Genomic DNA, 6,702 nt, shown 5'->3' with positions numbered 1-6,702 from the left:
TCATAGTGAGGAGAAAAGGAGGGGAATAAAACCTTCATGAGTTCGCGGTGTATTTTTATCCTTTGTAAACTATTTTAATGTACTTTCATACCAGATGCTGAGTTCGTGGTGCATTATTGCTGTGAAAAGGGAGACATTTTCTAGAGCAGCTCGGAAGTCCTTGGCAGGAATGGGCTAGAACAATTCTGTCCGGACTTAAAACTAACCCCCATGACGGACGGACAGACAGGCTTGGGCTTCTTGTGAGAGCAGGTCCAACGTAGACTCTCAGCTGGCGGTCACTGCCACGCTGTAGGGCAAACACATTTCCTCTCTCTTGCTTTATCTGGTATTAGCAGCCACTGTTGACTTCTGTGCAATTTTTCAGGGAGTTTTATACATTTGTTCTTGTGATAGCTGATGTTTTATCTCAGCTTCGTTGGAATGTTACCTGTCTCAATGACAAAGGGATCTCAAACCGCAAATCCTGACATGTATATACAGTGCCACTGTAGGTTAAGGAGCTAGTACTGTGAGTTTCAATAATAACTAATACAGCACTAAAACCATTCTTCTTACAGAACCTACAAACTGCAAAGTTTACTGTATTTTTAGTTTTTCCTGTAATGTGATTAATGTTTTACTATTTTTAATGACAACAATCATGTAATCTCTGGTAATCTGTACTCTCCCCATTGTCCATTGGAACCTTGTGGTACCCATTCTGCATGCTAGGCCTGCAGATTGTTTCTGTCATGCGTTGTTTCAAGCTGTAGTATTTTAAGGGTATTTTCATACTATTTTTGACTAAACTTCCAAACATAGAAATGTGTACGATCCTACTATTTAGATAAAATACATCCCTATTTTAGCATAAAGCATTATGAAAAGAACCTTATGTGTTCTTAGCCTTGCAACCACTGAATTGTCAATTCACTAGGCTTGTGAGTAGCTCTTACCACCGAAAAGCAGCTTTAGAAAGGTCTTTTTTTTTTTAAAAAAAAAAGAAGGTCTCCTAGAGTTTGCTGATGGGTAGAAACAAGCCGGAATGCTATCTTACCCGTAGTCATCTACAATACTATTTATTCTAAAACACATTATCCACAGCTGGAATGAGTATAAATGAATATAAACAACTGAACTTAATGAGCCCCCACTTTTGTTATTTATTTTGATCTGTTCAATAAACTTATCAGTTTTTAAGTTTTCTGTGAAGATGCTGTAGATGTTTGTATTTGTGCCAACTTGCCCCCAACACGCAAGACTTCGCTTAGAGCTACACAGTCACGTTGGGTTTAAACCACAGGAGCACTCACTTAAGCTAAGCAGTACATTGCAAACAGGAGACTCAAATTCTCACACCTTGCTAAGGATTTTAGGACTAACTTTGAATAGCTGATTTGGGCACCATAAGCAGGTCTGGGTGGATAACTGCTAAAGCCCAGAACTGTGATTCATCCAATAGCTATTGTCTCGTGCAGTAGGTACTTGGACTCTTGGTGCAAATGCTGAGAAGTGCAGGTGCCTTCATAGCCGCGCGTCTTGCTCCTACTTCAGCCTGATCCTAATGTAGGAACGAGACTGCCGTTGGCCTTCCAGGCACTGCAGGAGGCTGGCAGTCAGTGCAGGGCTGGAAACCCCCATGATGCACGTCTCTGGCAGATACCTTTTCAAGACAGGGTGGGAAGAGTCAGCAGATGGAATGGGATGGTTGTATCTATTTTTGATGTAACGGCCTCGAGTATAAAACCTGGGCTCCGATCAAGAATCGTGGATAGCTGGTGGAGCTTATACAGGTGGCTGTCAGCTGTGAGAGACTGTTAGGAGGTTGTTGAGAGTGGGGAGCAGAACCCACTGCAGGACTTTACCCGCAGCCACAGGCTTAAGCATTTGCTCAAGGACCAGGATCTTTTCTTTTTTTCTCTGCACTTTTCCCTGCTGACACTTCCAGAGGGGGAGAGAGCTGGAGAAACATCAACAGCTTCCCTGCTTCTCCCTTAGCATAAGGGAGGGAGAGGGAGAGAGTGAGACGGAAGGATGGAGGTGAGCAGCTGAGGTACTACGCTTCTTCGCTGGGCAGAGGGAAGCAGGTTGAGGGGTGTGGCGTACCAGGTGTCATCTGTTCTCTCTGCTGTATTTTGAAAAGGAGGTAGAAATGCAGGGGAACTGAGGAGCATCTGTTCCCTCGTGCGCAGTGGAAATGGAGCAAGGCTAATGCCAAGTGCTGCTTGTGTTCTCTATGTTGGTTCTAGTCAGCTCACCCTGACTCGTTCCTAGCAGAGCCCCTTCATATTAGCTGGGGAGTCCCAAGCGTCATTCTGTCATTTGTAAGAGTGAACCTTGATCAGCTCTTAGGGAAAAAAAAATGATACAGAGCGCCTGACCAGAGAGATGCTGTTCCCTGGATCCCAAATTGACAGGGATGCTTGCCTCTGGAGCTCAGCTCCAGGGTGACGGCATTTCAGACACTGGCAAGTAGCTTAGCATTTCTTTCCTAGTTGGTGTATGTGGATGTAGGATTTTGTGTTAGGTTTCCCTCCTCTCCATGTGGGCACGGCATACCTAGGAACTTAACGGAGTTCAGGCATTACCCATGTTCTTTACTGGTCCTACTTTTTGAGCTTATTTTCCTTGTTAGTTCTGCATGCAAACGTGCTTCTTGTAGGTAGCACATGGGGGTGGGGGTGGGGTGGGGTGTGTGACATTTTTAATTTAAAGGTGTATTTTTTGTCAAATTGTAATAACCACTGTTGTTGGGGATCAAAGTATTCATAGCACTGTGTGCTTTTACAGAACATTGTCCATCTCCTCTTCGTATTTCATTTACTTTAAGTGAGTAGAAACACGTGTTGGCTATTGTGTTGCTTTTGATTTGTTCTTCTTAAAGGAGAGAGGACAGTTACCAAGTTAAACTCAGCAAGGTCTGATGAACAGACTGGAAATTTAAAAGGGAAACCTGAATACAAGCACTCTTGATGAATCTGAAGCTGACTACTGTGAAAGCATTCCCTTTTTTATCAAAAAGCTACTCCCAGTAGGAGCACTTCACCCCTCTCCTTTGTGCCCTGCTGCCAGGTTATTGAGTAGTAGGCTGATGAGTAGCTGAGGCTACTGACGAGTACACACTGGGAAATGGATAGATCTGTGCATCTTACATTTGGCCCTGAAAATCCATCCCATGCGTGCTAACAACTCACTTTTTTCCTGGACCTCAACAGGTGCCAGCTGCTGCATTCACCATTCATTCAATACCCCCACATTTATTCACATCTCGGGCAGCCTTCCAGGGGCTCCGTGGCTGATGATCCTTCTCTCAGCTTCAGTGTTTGGAAGTGCCAGAGTTGTATGTGCTGGGTAAGGAAGCATTTCTGCTCTTTCAAGAACAAAAAAGGATAAATCTCAGTTCAGCATGACTCCTATGGTCAAAGTGCCACAAATAAGGAGAATATCTAATCATTTGACTGCTTCATCATGAAAACAGTGAGGATGGCTCCCTGCTCCTCCAGCAACTGTGGAATACGCCATTCACGGAGATGCTCAAGGTGTGTTGTCGAACAGTGAACGACCGTGCTAGATTGCAGCCCCTGTTCAGCCCTGGCAAGGAGGCCAAGTCTGTGGTTATGTCCTTCTGAAGAGTTCCCAAGAAAAGGCAAGAGTGTTGGCTCACATTTCTAAGAGTGGAAGGTGGAGACTAGATGACTTACATCCCTCTACCCACCTTCCTCTCAGTTCTAGCCTAGGTGCTCGCTCTTCACCACAACTGACCGGCTTTTATTTCTCCATCATGTGGCTGTGCAGTAATAGCATGAACACATATGAGAATTCACAGAATTAAAGATTAGAAGCCTTTAGCAGCCTTATGTACCATCTTTTTTTCTTTTTTTTTTTTTCTTTTTTAAATGGAAGGTGCCTGGCAAATTGAGCAGCCTTATTAGAGCAAGGTCAGATCCATGTCACTTCCACTGGAGTTTTGATTTCATTCTATATTACCCTCTTCACTTCTGGAATGGGTCTGTCTTTCAAATTGGCTTATGACTAGCATAAATGTATATTCTTTACTTTGTGCTAAAAGTCTGCAAGTACAATAGAAATCGTTTCCATACTTACATGTTAACTTAGCGTTATTTGTTAAGGTGACTGCATCAAAATCAGTGCATTTAATCTTCTTGCCACCTCTATCAAAAGACTACCATTTGCAAGGGGAGATTTTTTCTCATATGAAACTGAAGTTCAATCAGTAGCTTCAGGGGGTTTAAGATTATAATAAGTAGATTACTAATAGGCTCAATATAATCTCTGGCGCCACTGTCATTAGAACAGCCCCAGCCTTTTCAGACTGCTACTAAGTGTTTTGAAGGTAAGTGTGTGTATACTTAGCAATAGATATGCCCTCTGAGTTCAACTGATCATTAAGGTAAGAAGGAATGATCCTCTCTGCAGCTTGGGGATGACAAATGGCATTCAGGAAGATAGTGGGACACATATCCACTTTGACAGGCCAGCCTGCCTTGTGCGAATGCTCTTGATTTATCGACAAGATAGCACAACCCTCATTTGTTCTTCGTCCCAAGACAGACACTGTTATGCCAGGCAACAGGCAGAAATCTACTCATACGCAGCATCTCTCTTCGGGGTTCCCAAGGCATCTGCCATCTTACCTAACAACCCTTATTACATAATATATAGCATTCCTCGCTCTCAAACACTTCACAAATGAGATCAGTTTCCTTATCTCTGGATGGCAAATTAAGGCAAGGGGAGAAGAGGTATTTTGACTCATCCAGGATCAAGTCGAAGACCGTGACCGAGCAGCAGCCAGAATCTAGCATTTGGTCCTACTGGGAATTTCCTTTCAGATGGGCAATGTTTCGCATCGCCTACCAACCTCGACTTCTGGTCTTGAGATTGGAGAGGTGATTTCCTAAGAAAAGCCTGTAGTAATTTCCCATTATGCCCCCCAATGGGCACCTGAGCTACACCAAAAAAAATGGAAAAGCCTGGGTAAAGCCTGTGGGCCCCACATAGCAATTTGGCTGCCACAAAGCCGGTGTATCAATCATTACGTGCAGACAGCGTGGAGCTTGAGCTGGCAAACCCCACCAGCCCCTGGCATGCTCAGCCTGGGGCTAGCCCAGGTGGCCCCGGGGTGCAGCTAGCCACCGCACAAACAGCCCACATGTGGGTAAGCGCTTGACCTCAGTCTCTAAGGATGGCAGTGACTGCCAGAGGCATCCGCCTTTCCAGGTTGCTGGGCTGCCGCACCTCCGACACCATGGCACACACGGCCAGGCGGGCAGGAGGCTTTTGTTAGGCAAAGCAGTCTGTAACAACAGGATGCAGCTGCAATGGTGTTCTATGACAAGTGCCCAGTGAGCACCTGCGCGAATTCCTCTGCAGTTCTCGTTGCTCCCTTCTCGTACCAGATGTAACTTCCGTATGTAATTGGTGTGCAGCAGTGCTTTAGAAGGGCCTTCTAGTGCCCTTTCAGCCAGTCAGTGCCCTAGACCATAGAATGAGCAATTCCTTCTTTGCCACTCAAGCATGGTGTTTCACTGACGCTGCTGAATATGTCAAAACCCTCTAAGCAATCAGCTGAACACCCACAAAACCTGTGACTTGATGATATCATGCCTTTTCCTCCTTCAATCTACCTTTGCAATTGTTTCTTACAGAAACGTCTACATTTTTTTTAAAATCACTTAGCAATCTGGCAAGTACATACTCAGTTATTTTAAGCTTCTTTAAGGATAAACCATTATCTTTAGTCAGCCTAAGATTGGAGTCTGTGTATCACCTGGTCTGTTGTAATATAAGATGCTGAACACCCTTCTATCGTCATGAGTGAAATGTGCTTGGTACAATCTGCCTAGATACATAAAGGACCTCAGCCACTGTAGTACATGATTCATCACATCCAAGGAAAGTGGGATGGGATGTTCTTCCCACGATGCAGGTAGGAACAGCAGGAACTGAGACACAGACAAGTAAAGTGTCTCAGTCAGAATCACACAAAAAGGTTCTTAAAAAACTGAGGTTTACACACTGGTTTCTCAGATCTCAAGCAAATGCCCTGAACAGGGGAGACCTCACAGAATTGGACTCATGGTCTCATATTTCCTAAGACTTTCTTTATTCCATGCTGCTAAAGAAAATGATGGTTGGCACAAGGCTTCATAGTGTGTCTGTCCTTTCTCTGACACTCTGCAGTTTGCTAGACGTGATTTGCGTGTGGTTTACCCTAAGAAAAACCCTTGCTGGGAATATATGTTGATGTTGAGTAGTGGTATGTGGGACTGGAAAAAAACAGAATTCAGCCTCAGCCCTGAGTCTTGGGGACTTGAAATAGCTGGACCACAACTGCCATCATCTCACTGCCAGAAACAGAATGCCTTATGAGGAAATGAGAACTTGAACATGACTGCGAGTACCAAAACAACTCTGGGAGGTGCAGCAGTTGCTTGAAAGGGATGGTATGTAAAGGCTCTCTCATTTATAGAGGTGCTGTTTTCCTCAGAGGAGATGTAGTCTGATGGCCTCTGTCTCTCTGTGTTCTGGGCTGTCACTCTAGGGTGGCTGTTTTCTTCCTCTGTGGAGTGGGAGGTGATACAGGAGCAACTCTTCATCTTGAAAGCCCTTTGTAATTATTAATCTTTTTGAGGAAGGGATCAGCCTCTGGAAACAGGCAAGCATAAGATGAAACATGGCCATGCAACTAAATTGACA

The sequence above is a fragment of the Pygoscelis adeliae genome, unplaced genomic scaffold (genome assembly GCF_000699105.1).
Source record: "Pygoscelis adeliae isolate BGI_AS28 unplaced genomic scaffold, ASM69910v1 Scaffold391, whole genome shotgun sequence".
Lineage (NCBI taxonomy): Eukaryota > Metazoa > Chordata > Aves > Sphenisciformes > Spheniscidae > Pygoscelis > Pygoscelis adeliae.
The sequence above is the reverse complement of the archived record's forward strand: the minus strand, read 5'-3'. Positions refer to the sequence as shown.